Source organism: Pseudorasbora parva, chromosome 16 (assembly GCF_024679245.1).
Source record: "Pseudorasbora parva isolate DD20220531a chromosome 16, ASM2467924v1, whole genome shotgun sequence".
NCBI lineage: Eukaryota > Metazoa > Chordata > Actinopteri > Cypriniformes > Gobionidae > Pseudorasbora > Pseudorasbora parva.
Genome location: NC_090187.1, coordinates 31075695 through 31093509, shown reverse-complemented (window position 1 = coordinate 31093509; position 17815 = coordinate 31075695). Strand labels below are relative to the sequence as shown.

The 17815-nt window shown below is 36.8% G+C and overlaps 1 protein-coding gene and 1 long non-coding RNA gene across 2 annotated transcripts in view; both read right to left on the bottom strand.

The window, feature by feature from the left end:
• Positions 1–17815, bottom strand: part of cdh13 (cadherin 13, H-cadherin (heart)) — a 486341-nt gene that overhangs the window by 155554 nt on the left and 312972 nt on the right. The gene's annotated exons all lie outside the window — the stretch shown is intronic.
• LOC137043815 (uncharacterized) lies at positions 14051–16866 on the bottom strand. Its single transcript, XR_010898572.1, has 2 exons — positions 16740–16866; positions 14051–15247 (listed from the first exon to the last, which is right to left on the bottom strand). It is a non-coding gene; the product is annotated as an uncharacterized lncRNA (long non-coding RNA).

The following is a 17815-nucleotide window of genomic DNA, read 5'->3' as shown; positions in this document are numbered from 1 at the left end:
TCTAATGAATTATGTTTTTTTTTTTTTTTTCAGAGACGGGCAGAGATTTATATTAAGAACACATTTTAAACTTTTTGGCTCATAGATTGGTGATTGCAGCGCCTGGGGCGCAAGACCTCAAAAAGCACTCAATTCTACATGGCAATCTCAGCTACATAGCAACAGAAAAGCACAGAGCGGTATTCCCCTTCATTTTGGGAGGTAATTCAATACATCTAACAGTTCTAGAGAAAGATAAATGGACTACAATGTGGAATGGAGCACGGAGGTGAAATTTTCTGCTTTCTTGGCCTGAATGGCCCAGCTGCCTTACTCTACCTAGGTTAAAGGCACTCAAGTGAAATTCAGTGGTCTGTCTAAGAGAGGTCCGCAGGCAAAGTCCGACTATTCAACGCTCTCATTGTTTCATTACACCATGGCGAGTAAGCACCATTTTTATGGAAACCCCTTAACCGCTGGGCATTCTGCAATTTACTCATTCCCTCAAAACGTAATCCCAGGAAGAAACAGTGCTGTATAAAGCTCTGCATTCACACTTTCACACTCGTAGAATACTGAACCTAAGGGAAGAAATAGAGGATAATGTTTCAAGGGATATTTAGAAGGTTACACATTTACGGCTCAACTAGTAGCCCTCAGCTAACGGTTTATTCACGTGACCAGGGAGATAGAACAACTGAAAGACTTGATTTCCTTCCAAGAGGAACAGTTTACCAGAAAATGTGTCAATATTAATTCACATTTAGTTTCAATACACTGTAAAAAATAAATAAAAAATAACCATAATAAATAAATAAATAAATTACATGACATGTTTTTAAATTGCTTTAACTACTCAAAAAAACAAACAATTTTCAACTGTTTTTTTTTTTTTAACACAAGATTCAACTCTTTTTTAAGTCACTTTAATGTAATTTAAGTTGACTTAAACATCACTTAAACATCCAAGGTGATTGTACTAATTTAAGGCAGACACTTTTTTTTTTTTTTGTAAATTAATGACTTTCAAACCTGTATGTATCACAAAAAAAAAAAAAAAAAAAAAAAAAAAAAAAAAATAATAATAATAATTTTATATATATATATATATATATATATATATATATATATATAGGAAAGTATGTATGCAAGTCTTTTCCATACAACATGGCATGGCATATAGTGACAAAGACACACACAAAAAAAAAAAAATGCATAAAAGTATGATATATGACAACTCTTCCTGCAACACGATAGCTTTGTGTGAGAAACAGTGTTGTGCCAGGATAATTTCTAAATGAATCAGTCCAATTTATGAAATGGCCAGTTCAATGAAAATGATTCGTATTTAAAAGAAATTTGTTCATTGATGCAGTTTCTACTCATTGACTCAATGATCCCTTTCATAACCTTATGGGCCCTATTTTAACGATTTGAAACGCAAGTGTCAAAGCGCAAGTAACTTTGTGGGCGGGTCTCGGCGCTGTTGCTATTTTCCCGGCGGGATAAATGACTCTTGCACCTGGCGAAAATCTAAAATGGGTTGGTCTGAAGTAGCTTCATTATTCATAGGTGTGGTTTGGGCGTAACGTGAATAAACCAATCAGAGCGTCATCCAACATTCCCTTTAAAAGCAGGTGCGCAAGTTCCATTATAGATTGCTATTATTATGGCGTATTTACCAGGCGCACGCCAGGAGCGGTTCACAGCCGAGGAGACTGATGTTCTTGAAAGAGCAGTGAAAGACAGAGAAGTTGTGTTGTATGGGGATGGGAGAAACCCACCCAAAATAGCGTCGGTTAAATAGTTTTTTCAGTTTTTCAGTCGATTTTTTTTTTCCTGGTTCTTGACGGACAAACCAATTTGTCAGATGTCCTTATATACATATATGTCTTGCCACTATTGGGCAAACAGGTCTGATCCTTAATTACTACAATTAGTCTGAATAATTTGTGAGCTAGATTTATGCCTATTTTTTTACATCTTCGTGGCACACCACAATGTGTTAATATTTTTTTAGTGCAACAATTTATGATTTGCAAAAATAACTTTTGCATCTGTGTAGATTACATGAGCAAAGTGTATGCACGTTGTGCATGCTATACATTATGGTCAAGCATGCGCCCTTAAAATAGCATAATGAACAACGCGCAACGCGCCACTGACTTTACACTAGGTTTCTGGTCAGTGGCGCAATTGTTTAATGGAACAGCAAAATAGCACCAGGGATTGATTGCGCCGGAACACGCCTCCTTTTTTGGGCTGAACCGCCCAGCGAGCGCAAGTTCATTCACTAGTTTAGGGACGTGCTTCTGTGGAGGGAAAAGCTCGGTTTGCGCGGGTGCAAAATAGGAATGACACATGCGTCGGTGTACAAAGTCAATTGCGCTGGGTGCAAGATAGGGCCCTATATGTCACTGAACAACAATCTAAATGTTTTATGGTTTCAAAGACTACAGCCCACAAGTCATCTGGACTGCTTTTATGGTGCTTTTTGTCATTGTATTTTAAATGTTTTTGTGTTTTCCTATTGTGTTCTAGAGAAAAAATGTTTATGTAGGTTTGGAATGACATAACAGTGAGTAAACTTTTGAACTTTTTGGTGAACTGTTTCTATAAGTACAGAACACTCTGCATTTATTTATAATTGATTCACTCTAAAGCATCCTTTTCCGAATCCCAAAGGAAGACAAAGTGCGTAAAAACTCCATGTTTTGAGAGAGTGGATGATTTCCATAACAGGTGAACATCAGGGCGCCAGTAAAAGGCTAATAATGGACAATGGTGTTGTATGTAAATGAGTTAATGCATACAAGTGCTTATCAAGTCGCAATCCTCTCCACAGATCACTTCTAGCACTCTATTGTGTTATCTAAACTATCTATAGTGACCGATACATGTTTCACCTAGCTAACGCTAATTTAGTTTCTCGGGATCGAAGCTAAAACTCTCCAGGAAGTGAAAAGTGACACTTAAATTGAAAGAATCAATCTAATTTCAACATGATTCAGCGTTATAATGTCCCACTATGTAACCTTTTGTTGTAAAACAACACTAGTGATTTTACATTGGACACCAAGTGGTGACCCAACACGTTACCAAAATGCCCTTAACAAAGGAAACTACTTTAAAATCAAATCTTAACCTTGTACTTCCACATTTTTATTCTTCATTAAGCCTCTGAAGCTCTGGAACCTCATATAAAGTACCACGATGTACACGGGCAAGTAAACACAGAAATGTAATCTGTGTGTCCAGTTTGATACCAGGCTTGCGGTGGAAAGTGCTATCGCATAAAGCCACACATCATTCTCCCATCTCGTCCTCGTCTCCAGCTTCTCCATTACTGATATGAAAGAAGAGAGCAAGAGGTAGCACTTATTAACACGGTCTGTGTCAGCGTATGTGTTTGTGTGTGTGTGATGAGTGAGAGAGGATGAGAAAGCAAATGACAGAGAAGGAGAAGCCAATGTAAAGGTGTCTGGAATAAAAATAAATGAAAGCAAACAAAACGTGTCTTTACGCTGCATGCAAGCAACACCCGAAGTGGCATTTGTATAAAGTATTTAAACTTAACGCAGATGTAGAATACTGCATTTACACAAGAATCAATAGCCGCACACTGCAAACTTTCAGTAGTGAATAGTGACAATCGCATATAGCCTATTTGCTAACGTGAATCCTCTATTTTCGGGTTGAAATGTTATATAATAATCTTTGACTGTGTGAAGGTGGTCTAGTGTCATGTGGCAGAGTGACGGTAACACACCACTCTTCACATCCACCTCTTCACCTTCACAACCTGCAGCAGACCAATTAAATTCTACCCGCACCGCTGTTCATATCACTAAAACATGTTCACAGTTTCCAATGCAGAGCCAGCTGTACCTATAAACACACACATTATTTAAACAGTGTTAGGAAATACTTCAAAATGATATCTTGCCAAGCTACAAAATATTTTTAATATTTCAACTTCAATCAAAAAATTGTATGTAGTAACAATATTATATATTTTAAAGGGTACACAACACACATTGGCTGGCTATCACCAGACCAAGCTCAATTTAAGATTGAACATCGGTCTGGGAGTCTGCTCTGTATTTTCTACTGCACAAGAGGCGTGATCAACTGGCATTATTCAAATGACTCTGCAATTGGATAGTCCTTCAACCAATCAGACCACAAGAGGCGTGATCAACGGGCATTATTCAAATGACTCTGCAATTGGATAGTCCTTCAACCAATCAGACCACAAGAGGCGTGATCAACGGGCAAAGACCCATCGCTTCCTTATCTGTCATTGTGTTAAACCCGCCAATAGCGCGTTAGGTAGATTTATTCGAAGCCAGTCTGTGATTGGTTACCGCAAAAGTGTAACAGGAGCTGTAGAAATGAATGTACAGGTTTCCAGACTGAGCTGCAGGGCGAAAGCAAATCGCCGGCAGATCAGGCTGGGTTTACCAAGTCTATAACACACACACAGTCTACTGTTAATCTTTACATTACATCTTTACAGTACCTATAGAGTAGTACTGCATCCTTCATATCTCCGAAGAGTCTTAGTTTTATCAGGTTTATTAAAGACAGATACACTACCGTTTTTTAACAAAAACAGCGAGCTTGTGGAGGCATGCAGTGGGCAGAGCTAAAGAGCTGTGAGCACGCACGCACGCACGCACGCACGCACGCACGCACGCACGCACGCACGCACGCACGCACGCACGCACGCACGCACGCACGCACGCACGCACGCACGCACACACACACACACACACACACACACACACACATCATGGCATTATCCCTGGGTAACTTTCTATTCACTATATGTGTTGTACACTATTGTGTTATTTACATTACATGCACTTATGTGCTGATTGCCAACAAAACACAGCCATTTGATGCAGTTGGACTCACCACCTGAGGTTTCAAACTCATGACCGGGAACAAACAAACAACGTCTTTAGTAACACTGTTGATTTCGTGGTCTAAAAACAAAATGACGGCGTTGCTGACGGCTTCCGTAACCTGAACGAAGGTTGATGGGTGTGCTCTTACTCTTGCTCTTGCTCAGGGGTGCATTTCCTGTCACGGAGGTGGTGGGGTAATAACTGCTTTTAATTAAATATTTTGAGATCAAATTCATGCTAGATTTTTTTTTTTTGCTATAAATTATGGACATGATACTTGAGGACAAAATCTTTTTCTCAGATATTTTGCTTTATTTCCATATTCAAATTCGTACGTACTAGAGCACATTCGCACATGCACACTCTTCAAAAAAAAGGTGCTTTAAATGTCTTGACAAACTAAAAGACATAAAATGACATTTGTATGGATTTCAAAATAAAAGATACGATAGTACTAAATGTCAGCTTGCTTATTTTGCTCAAGATAAGGATTTATGAATCCACATGGAAACGAGAAACTATTCTTCAAACCACAGGTTGAGGGCTGACATTGCAACCACACAAGTTTGCGATGCAGTTTGCGAATGTTTGTTGGAACTATGGTTTCGGGAAACACCGGCTGGTTGAACTATGTTGACAACGAAAGAACTTGCGACCATAGGTGGGTAACGATGCTTTTGGTAAACGCACCCCCGGTTGATGTGTGCATGCGCTCATCCGTGAGAAGTGCCCATACACAAGCAATACCACAATTTATGACGTCACAGAGGGCCATAAAAAATGTAAAGCCAATGTTTACCAACTCAGAATCCAACTCTTTAACAGTGTAAATAAGTCAGAATGGATGAACAAGCATTAGACCCCACCCCCCTTTAATAATATAATATAAATATAATATAATTAGCTATAAATATAGCTGAAATCTGTCACAAACAGTAGCGTTTAACTGAATAGTGCTTTGAAAATGCCAGTCAGAGAATTCCGCACATAACTGAATCTGTCAATCATTCTTTAATGCAGATAACATATCATTGCCCCAACTCAAACATGGTTACATTTTTCCCTGCCTGCCATCGATGAAAATTTCACTGTTATACATTATGGGCACATGACACATCTTCTAAAAGAGTACAGCATCTCCTGATCAAAACAGGAAAAAAGAAGCAGAAATAAGCGCTAAAACATATAAAATAATGTGGTCATGAACATTATAAAAGCATATGAATCAAAACTGGCTAATGAAATGGTGACCGAGGACAAGTTATAGGACTGTGCAAGCTTTCGGGGTGTTGATGGTTTCAATCTACTCCATGTTTTGACATTTTGTTTTGACAAAAATGCCTTTTTTCTCAGCTTTCTGCTCAAAGTGTTACTTTTTTATGAAATTAAAGTGATGATAAAAAAATAACGCATTCAGCTAAAAATAAAACTGATGCATGTTCAGCAAAATATTCTGGGGCCCATGAAGATTTTGGGAAAAAGCTGAGGCAGAGAAAGAGTAAACACTACTAAAATATGGTGTTTGGTGGGGGACTTCTAAAATATCTTGAAAACAGCTGATCTACTTTTACACTATTGGAAACACTTTTTTTTTTTTTTTTACTCAATGACCTTAGCTGGTTCAGGAAATTGACACCAGTCACAGGAACAAGGATGGCAGCTGATTAGGGAGCAGAATGTCACCCCAACAATTCCTATTATATTGTGTATTCATTATAAGAGCCCCTGAATAACATGCTCTGGTAATGCAAACGAGGCCAATACGGTGGACGAGTGTGTGTACATGCAGTGGAAATGGATTGGAATGAATATCATCAAATGAAATTGTGTTCAATTAGATAACAAATTTGTTTGTGTCTGTGCGTGTGTATCTGAGGGGGAGTGCAAGAGTATTTGTGCAGTCATGTTCGGATGAAAAAATCTAATTAACACCTCTGTGGGGGCTTGCTGCATTAGCTTACTGTTTCACAGTGTATCCGTAAAGCAGCAGGAATCCGTTTGAATCCTGGCAGTGCGCAGCATATGTACGGTTTAATGCACACATTGCTGTGGCGAAAACATAATGTGTACCACTATGGCAGCGCTCATTAAACTGAAACATGGACCGGGAGTCCTCAGAAGGGCAGAATTAATGCATAAGGAGACATTAAGCTTGACTGAAACAACATTTTGCTGTTTCACAACATTCAGCATTTTGCTGAAACAACAATGCAAATAAACAGTTCAGACTATCATTCAGGTTAACTGACTTAATACAAACCTGAACTTAATACAATCCAATTCAATATGGGCAGGGGAGAGTGGAGTAAACTGAGACATGCTTGATTTACATTGTCCTCTAGAATAGAAGCAAATAAGATCATTGGATATTAGGATGTCTGCTTACTGAAGTTACAAGAAAACATCTATAACATAAGGCCAAATATTTAAGCAAGCAAGCAAATAAACAAATAAATAAACATCATAAAATGGTTAATTCACACACAAATTACTTAATTTAGATGACATTTTAAATTATATCTGAGCACTTTATGTCCCTCTATAGACAGCTACGCAACTACCACGTTGACACGTTGAACTTAAAAAGTTCATAAAAAGATCATAAAACGAGTCCATATGAACTTAGTGGCTTATTGCATTTTTTTCTTGTGAAGAAACACAATAGTTTAGAAAAGTGTAATGCATAAATTGTATTGTAATGTGTAATAAATATTGAGTGTCTCTAAACAATTTGATTACTTATTTACTTTTTATGAAACGGTACACTACTTTTGCATGGGCCTGCTTGTTTTTTTTTAATTTATTTTTAAATAATAATAATAATAATAATAATAATAATAATAATAATAATAATAATAATAATAATAATAATAATAATAATGATAAACGTTTTTTTTGGCCAAATTAAAAGTCCTTTTCACGCCAAAAGTAATGCAAAAGTAACGAACCATTAAAAAAGTAGTGTAACGTTTCATAAAAAGTAAATAAGTAATGAAATTGGTTAGAGACACTCAATATTTGTTACGCATTAAAATGTATGCATTATATTGTATTGTAATGCGTAACAAATATCGAGTGTCTCTAACCAATTTTATTACTTAGTTACTTTTTATGAAACGGTACACTACTTTTGCATTACTTTTGGTGTGAAAAGGCCTTAAATTTGCCAAATAGCATTTTATTATTATTATTTAAAAAATTAAAAACAAGCAGGCCCAGCCGTAAAAAAGTAATGCAAAAGTAGTGTATGAAACGGTTTTATGAAAAGGCAACTGGACATGATGGACCCTTTCTAAATATGTAGTGAGATTACAAAAATGTGCTAGATTAAGTAAGATTATCTTGCTTCTTTCTTTCTTCTGACCCACAGCTTCCATCTTGGAGATGTAACAGTGGACAGTCTCTGACACCTCATCAGTTGTGTGTGGTCACACACTGTGCTCTATAACCTGACAGCAGGCAGAAGCCTTATGACACCTTTCTGACAAACGCGCTTACACAATCAGTCTAGAGTTAACACTTCACACTGACAGCAGCATGCATGCTAACACAACCACATATGGGGAACTCATCGAACATAGATCGGAGACTGCAGCAAATGGACCACAGCATGCGAAGACACAGACGCAATTCTTCCTTCACAGAATCCGCTGTGCCACTGGCCGAAAAGCGCCTGGGGATATTACTTTCCCTTTTTTTAAACGAACAAAAATTGCTCTCTGTTTCCCTTTGTGAACTTAAAAGTCAAAGTCTTTCCCCACAGCATTCACAGGAACTCAAAGGGAAAAAAATAAATAATAATCTCTGTCAACACCACGGCTGATGAAACTCTAAAGATGGAGACTTTGGATTAAAGAGCTTTGACAATCCCCAAAAAAGTCTCGCTTTCAGAACAAGAACATTTTATAGATTCATGAGACCATGGTCATTTATGTGTCAGAGTTCTTTCAGAACATTGCAGCTTTAGGACAGGTCCGTGGAGAATTACTGGGTCTGTCAACACTGAATTGCCCTTTCCAACCCAAAATCCCTGCACTAGAAGCATGTAAAACAAGTCAGATCAAAGTTACGGAAATCCCAGATCTTTACCTGATGTTTCACCCTCCAAAACTGTTTACAGAATGCTTGACAGCTCAGGGTCAGAACCCGTCCGCCTCGGTTACTTCCTGTCAGTTGAGACCCTAGCGATGAACTGTCTCCTCTGGGGCCTGTTCTATAAAAATTGCTGTCCGTGTGGCTTACACAGCTCAGGCGTAGTTCAGGTCCCAGGGCTCTTGAAGCTGTCTAGGTGAACCTTTGTTAGCCCAGTGAGGTTTAAGGTGATGTCTCAGCATACATAGGATTGCTCTGAGTATTGCCTGGAAAGCTGTTTTACCTGGATATAAAACTGATTCTGAAAAACGAGACATGTTTGCAATGATTGTTTCAGCTTCAGACCATCTATAGCCTACCCTTACTAGCAAGTAAAAACACTTAAGAAGCTACATTATATCCCTGAGCAGAATAGTATATTCCAGAGTTTTCTGTGTTGTGATACTTTGCACTACTTTGATCTGAATTGGACCAATTGAAAGGTAATACACTATATCATTCAAAACACTTGGCTCTGTAAGATTTCTTTATTCTTATTATTTTTAAATAAATTAATTTTAATAAGCAATGACACAATGACACAACCTGTTCAAAAGTGACAGTAGAGACATTCATAGTAAGTTAATAAATATTTAAAATATATAACTCTCGTACGCACGTTCATGAGACCATTTATTTTAAATATTGATATTTTTCTTACACAAACGCGTAGCTTCACTCCAAAAGGCATTTATTAACCCGCAGAGCTGTGTCGACCACTTTTATGGTGGATAGATGCACTTTTATGGACTTCAAAACAGAAAAAAAACTGCCATTCACTGCCATTATAAAGCTTGGAAGAGCCAGGACATTTTTTTAATGTATATATAACTCTGATTGTATTCGTCTGAAAGAAGCATGTCATTTATACCTAGGATGACTTGAGGTTGATGTTTCTTTAGCATCAAATCAGCTTTTCAGAATGATTTCTGAAGGATCATGTGACACCAAAGACTGGAGTAATGGCTGATGAAAATTCAGCCTTGAATAATTATAATTAAATTAGATTTTAAAATGAGCATAAGAGAATTCTTTAAAAAATAAATAAATCTGGTAGCACTTTATTTTAAGGTTCAGTTATTAACTAGTTGCTTACTAGCATGCATATTACTAGGTTATTGGATACAGGCGCTTGAGACAGAGGCCTGTTAATAGGAGTCGAAGGCCGAACGCAGAAGTCGTGCACTTGGGGTAAAAATAACATTGTTTCGATGGCATGTCTGCAACACTCTAGACTTCTGCAACAGCTCTCTCTTCCGAAATAAATGCGACGTGGCTTCACCCACTTTGTTGCGTGTTCGCGGGGGCATTGTTTATGTTTATAGACCCTTTTACTGTTTGTATACAATGATGACGTAGCAACGTATGCGCGTGCATTTTGGCAACAAACTGTGGCAAGAATCAGCAGCATGTCAAGCTACGTGAGCGGATTAAGCTACACAAACCGAGAAAGTTATTTTAAAAAGTTGACTTTATCAAATGGTATTCGGCTACCAGATCCGTGTACTATAGTGGAGTGGAGAGAAGACGTTAGCAGATGGCCAGATATAACTTAGTGGTCGGATATATACGTATTTAGTTGAGAAACCGAGCGTGTACACCCGAGACAAGCATATAAATCACTGGATGCTTATGAATACGTTGTCTGTGGGCATGTACAGAATGTCCAATACAATTTTCTACATTTATTCTTATTCTTCAACCTGACATACATTTATCCTTTTCCTTACATTTTGTTGTTATTGATTCCTGTCGACACACTTTTGTTTAAAGTTTAATTTTGTAATGCTATAGTACTTTAATAGCAACTATGTTGCTTGCATACATTTCTTAGATGGTTATTTTGCAATTAAACTATTAATAAAATCAGTACAAATGAAATTGATAAGTACTGTGATTATTGATATGATAATCTGGGGGTGGGGGTACATACACACCAGTGGCAGCCAATGTTGGGAGGTTTATTATAAATAATTAAGTTTCAAGTGCAGTAAATGTTTTACAAATTTAATCGCCTGCATTTAATCGCCTGCAGCCACAGGTACCGCCGGTTCTTCTGAAACGGCCGTGATCCTGTCGGAATCCTTTAAAACTTAAGCCCATTGGTGGAATAGCGATTAGTGCAACCAAAAACGCAACAGCCAGACATTTTGATGCTGGGAAACCGTTTTGATAAACTTTCGGAGTTGCTCACACGTTAGAACCACTAGGGAACAACACCACTTCCGTTGCCAAAATGCGTGCGCAACTCTTTGATCACGTGGGCTGTAAAAGGGTCTATAGCAAGGGTTTATGATGTTACCAACCCGGAAAAGAAGCTTGTTGTAGTCCAAACCGGCCGTTTTTGTAGGCAATAAACTTCCATAACTTTAAAAGCCAATTATCTCCGTTTGCATTGAACTTTCAGCGCTGTAACTTTGCAGATACTGTTTATGCTCAAGTAGCAACATTACAAACTAACTAAAGTTAAAAAAGTGAAATCGCATGCAACCACCCCTTTAAATGCTACTAAACTACCATACCAACTATTAATAAGCAGTGAATTATGAGTTTATTGAGGCAAAAGTCGTAGTTAAAAGTGATGTGTTCCCCATACTGAAGTGTTACAAAAATCTTACAGACTCACATTTAAACAGATGTACATTTTATTGTAAATTACAGGAAAATCTTTTAAAATTTTAAAAGAGGACATTGAGGATGGGATGGGGTGGGTGGGGAGGCTTACTTAACAATTAATTAAATCTGTTCATGATCTATGATACACTTAATGAAAAAAGTACTAAACCCAGTAGTCTTCATGTTTTACAACAAGTCCATTAATCTACTGAGAGAGATGTGGGGGAATTTTTCTTTATTCTTACAAAGCCTAATTAATCATTCTGGTCTGTATCAGCCGACAGATTAAATCACAAACCGCTGCTTGTCCTCCGCTGCATTTTAAAGTTTATATAGTGATTTTAATCAGCAAAAATAAAATAAATAAAGGCACTCTTTAATGTTGGAAAAGTCTTGCGCTTCTTTGTCTACAAAGCGATTTTATATCAGTCTAGCAGTGGAAAAATTATAATGACAGACCTTAACTGTAATACAATCTTTGTTTGCCAATGTCCACCACACATCTTGCCCTGTCTATCAGCACTGACAAGTTTACGGTGGCTTTACAATGATTTTACATAACTTGGACTATAGTCTGCTGACATGTCAAGCATTAAAATTCAGTAGAGGAAGAACACACTCTGTGCACAGCGATGGGCAATGAATACATAGGCACTTGTCAGGCCATGATTTGGGCATGGAAATTGGAGATCTATCAAAACAAGCTGCTTTGAAGTGGCATGTTCTCACGTTGAGGAAATTCATACATGGATTTGACATGGTTCCATCACCAAAGTCTTGTGAGGAGCTACACTTTATCTGATAACACCCTGAGGACAGGCGTTTTACACTGACTCCAACTATACACAGAAACGCAAATCGATGGGCTAGGATGGATAAGACAAACCAACTACACAAAAACAGTAAAAAACTTGTCTTTGTCTGGCAATACAGTTGACGAGTTAGGGTATGCCAGTTGCCATGAGAACGGTATATGCCTGACTGCAATGGGGAAGGGGTTTGGGGTTGGGCTTGGCCCTTAATTTCAGTGAAAGAAACTCTTAATGCTTCAGTATACCAATACATTTTGGACAATTTCATGCTCCCAACCCTTTCCTTTTTCAAAATGACTGCACACCAGTGCACAAAGCAAGGTCCATAAAGACATGACTGAGCGAGTTTGGTGTGGAGGAATTTGACTGGCCTGTAGAGTCCTGACCTCAACCCAATAGAACACCTTTGGGATGAATTAGAGAGGAGACTGTGAGCCAGGCCATCTCGCCCGACATCAGTGCCTGACCTCACAAATGCGCTTCTAGAAGAATGGTAAATCCCAGTAAACAGACTCCTAAACATTGTGGAAAGCCTTCCCAGAAGAGTTGAAGCTGTTATAGCTGCAAAGGGTGGGCCGAGTCCACATTAAACCCTACGGATTAAGAACGGGATGTCATTAAAGTTCATGTGAATGTAAAGGCAGAGAACCTAAAACTTTTGGCAAAATATGTAGTGTGTATATATATATATATATATATATATATATATATATATATATATATATATATATATATATATATATATATATATATATATATATATATATATATACCCAGCTGGCATTTTAACATTGAGCCACTGTTGAATCAACGTCAGGTGCCAGTGTTGGATAACCGTTGAATTTTGTTTAGATTTTGCAAATCTAATCAACGTTGAAATGGCAACGTCTTTCCAATGTCATGTTTCTCAACATAGGTGAATTTGCCAACATTGAAACAATATTGATTTTAGTTTAGATTTTGCAAATCTAATCAACGTTGAAATGGCAACGTCATTCCGACGTCATGTTTCTCAACATAGGTTAATTTGCCAACATTGAAACAATATTGATTTTAGTTTAGATTTTGCAAATCTAATCAACGTTGAAATGGCAACGTCATTCCGACGTCATGTTTCTCAACATAGGTGAATTTGCCAACATTGAAACAATATTGATTTTAGTTTAGATTTTGCAAATCTAATCAACGTTGAAATGGCAACGTCATTCCGACGTCATGTTTCTCAACATAGGTGAATTTGCCAACATTGAAACAATATTGATTTTAGTTTAGATTTTGCAAATCTAATCAACGTTGAAATGGCAACGTCATTCCGACGTCATGTTTCTCAACATAGGTGAATTTGCCAACATTGATTTAAGTTTAGATTTTGCATATCCAATCAACGTTGAAATTTCAACGTCACTATAAAGTCCTGCTTTTCAACATAGTTTTTGTTAAACTGTTTTCACTGAAGTATTGATGTGTTCAACAGCAACACCAAACACCTTGAAATGGATACATAAACACTAAGTTTGCAAACACGCACAGTCAGCTTGGAAGAAGCCAATTGGTCAAAGGAAGACCAGGAAGAAGATTAATAAAGACATTTCACTGACGTAGGAAACATGCTTTATTACATAGCTGCAATTGTGCCAACCTTTTACACCAATTGTACACATGTCAAACTTTTACTTTACCCAAAAATTCTGTCATTAAAGGGTTAGTTCACCCAAAAGTGAAATTGAGGTCATTAATGACTCACCCCAATGTCATTCCAGACCCGTAAGACCTCCATTCCTCTTCAGAACACAGTTTAAGATATTTTATATTTTAGTCCCAGAGCATTGTGGCGATCCGAATCATTGATTCATGGCTGTTTGAATCTTTATTTGAGGTTTGAAAACAAACGCAGAAGAGAAAACAATGCTGAATAAAATCGTACTTTTTTTTATTTTTGGACCAAAATCTATTTTCGACTCTTCAAGAGATTCTAATTAACTAACTGATGTCACATATGGACTACTTTGATGATGTTTTTATTCCCTTTCTAGACATGGACAGTAAAGTGTGCATACTGCATTATGCTCTGGGACTAAAATATAAAATATCTTAAACTGTGTGTGAAGATGAACGGAGGTCTTACGGGTGTGGAACAACATTAGGGGGAGGAGTTAATGACATCAATTTCATTTTTGGGTGAACTAACCCTTTAAATGACTCGCCTTGTCGCTCCACACCCGTAAGACCTTCGTTCATCTTCGGAACACAGTTTAAGGTATTTTATATTTAGTCCAAGAGCTTTCTGTCCCTTCATTGAAAATGTATGTACGGTATACTGTCACTTTTTATGTTGTTGTTTTTTTTTGGACCAAAATGTATTTTCATTGCTTTCATTGCAAAAATTCTATCCAACCCACTGATGTCACATATGGACTACTTTGATGATGTTATTATCTTTCTGGTCCTTCTGGACATGGACAGTATACCGTACATACATTTTCAATGGAGGGACAGAAAGTTCGGAGTAAATATAAAATATCTTAAACTGTGTTCTGAAGATGAATGGAGGTCTTACGGGTCTGGAACGACATTAGGGTGAGGAGTAAATGACAGAATTTTCATTTTTGGGTGAACTAGCTTTTTTTAACCTTAAAAAAAAACGGCCCAAACATTGGGCAACATTAAACACAGCTGGTTAAGTCTTCCTTTCTTGTTACTTCTTTCTGCTACCGCCACCAGTCCTCTCAGGTGCATATTTCAAGTCTTTGGCCATGTATTCGTCTACTTTCATTGGCTTTAAGCTCAAGACCACATCTGATGAGAAAAACAAAAAAAAACAGATCAGTATTAGCAAACACTACTCTCTCAAATTAAAATATTTAGCAAATATCAACTTTTGTGGCATTGCCAATGATCAAAGTATATCAATTAGTATTGATCAACATGCAAGGTCATTGATAATCATGTGCTTGAGCGAGCAACAAAAGGCAGTTGGTAGTAACCCTTGCTGCAGGTAGAGAAGTTAGTCTAGAGCCCAGAATGGAGTATTTTATATATTTATATATTTATATATATATATATATATATATATATATATATATATATATAAAAGTTTGGACACATTACTATGTGTAATGTTTTTGAAAGAAGTTTCTTCTGCTCATCAAGCCTGCATTTATTTGATCAAAAATACAGTAAAAAAAAAAAAAGTAATATTGTGATCTTATTACAATTTAAATATTTGGTTTTCAATTTATTATATGTTAAATTACAATTTATTTCTGTGAAAAGCTGAATTTTCAGTATCATTCCTTCACCGTCACATGATCCTTCAGCAATCATTCTAATATTCTGATTTATTATGAGTGTTGGAAACAGTTCTGCTGCTTAATATATTTGATGAATAAAAGGTTTAAAAGAACTGCATTTATTCAAAATAAAAACATTTTCAAATAATATAAATCTCCTTTACTATCAATTTAACACAGTGTTTCTCAAACTTTTTCAGCCAAAGGACCACTTTATCTTCCAATTTTTTTCTGAGGACCACCTACAAAATCCCACTCTAACACGCCCCCCAAAACCAACAAAATAGGAAGGATAAGCTAAATTTAAGTTTAATATGCAACTGTTTCAAGTCAAAAACGAATCATTCAAACATGCAATGATTTGATCAGAAATTATTATATACATTTTATATATAAAAAGTCTTCCACATAAACCTGTATTTAAATTTTACAAAAATGTAACAAAAAAATAAGTTAAGGGTTAGTTACTTTCAGATTCAAATAGATCGTTGGGTTAGGTATGGGGACAACTTAACGTTAAAGGAGACTTTCAGGTCGTTTTTCCAAATCTCTGGAAAAAAGAAGAAAGAAGAATGTGACGTGCTAAAGATGTATAGATATTCTTATGCCTCTCCCTGATTGGGTAACGGTAGTACAAGACAAAAACATTCAAACTGATCTAAAATGTATAACGTTAGCTTCATGGAGCGTACACACATACACGCCGGTGGAACGACGGACTAACGGCAGTTCGCGGTTAAACTAGTCTGCCCGTAACGTTACACTTAACGGCGGTTCGCGGTTAAACTAGTCTGCCCATACGTCTACACACACACAGATAAGAACGGCGTTTGACGGTTAGCTAGCACTAACTCCGGTTCGTGGTTAAACTACGTTAGTCTGCCCATATAAACACATTATTTATTAACACAATACGTATATGGACCAGAGTCAGGCACACTCAACATTTATTTAGGAATTTTCTAGTTATAAAATGTGACTTCAAAAACTTTGCTTACCGTCTGAGCTGTTATGCCCAAATTCAGTCGAATCGGTCCAGGTCAGAACCTGCGAGGCTGACGATGACGACACAGACCCACTTCGCGCACGCGCAAGCAGGTGTTGTGTGGAAGTCGCTGTCCTCCAATCAAGCCATACATCTTGTATTCGTGTGTGTGTGTGTGTGTGTGTGTGTGTGTGTCCGTCCATATGTGTGTCTATATATATATATACATATATGTGTGTGTGTGTGTGTGTGTGTATGTTTGTGTGTTATTTTTTTAATTTTAAGCGGTCTGTTAATTTTTTTCCAGAACTGTGTAGGATATATATATATATAAAAATTGGAAAAAACCAACTGCTCTGGAAAAAAATTAACAGACCGCTTAAAATTAAAAAAATAACACACAAACATAGCTTAATTTTTCTTCTAGCTCTGGAAGAAAAATTAAGAGACCACTTAATATAAAAATTAACTTAATATATACAACTTAATATATAAAAATTAAAATGCACCAGAATGCAGGAAATCACATCTACAAAATGTAAAATTGTATGGGGGAAATGTATATCCCCAGACCCCCACACAAACAGCCCCACATATAATATTTTCACCAGCCGCCACTGCATATATTGTTCTTGTATGGAATGACTTACCAAAATGATCAATCGGACTTGCTGTCAAAGTAATCCATAAGATGTAGAAAGTGCTCAACAAACGTTTAATTCAGAGTTGATATTTCAACGTTGTATCATTATTCATGTATCAACTCTTTTTCAACAGTTAATTGATCAGCATTGTTTGGACGTTGTTCCAACGTTATTTTTCTACTGATATATTTCAACAAAATTTTTAAAAGTCATGGTTGTAAAAATAATGTTGATTTGACGTACAACTCAAAACTTGTTGATATTTCTATGTTGAATTCTTATTGAGTTAACAACACCAATTCAACTATTTGGTGTTCAACGTTGTTTTGAAGTTGAAACAATGTTTTTTCATAAACTGACATTATTTCAACTACATTTAAACGTTTAATGTCAGTCGAATGCCAGCTGGGTATATATATATATATATATATATATATATATATAT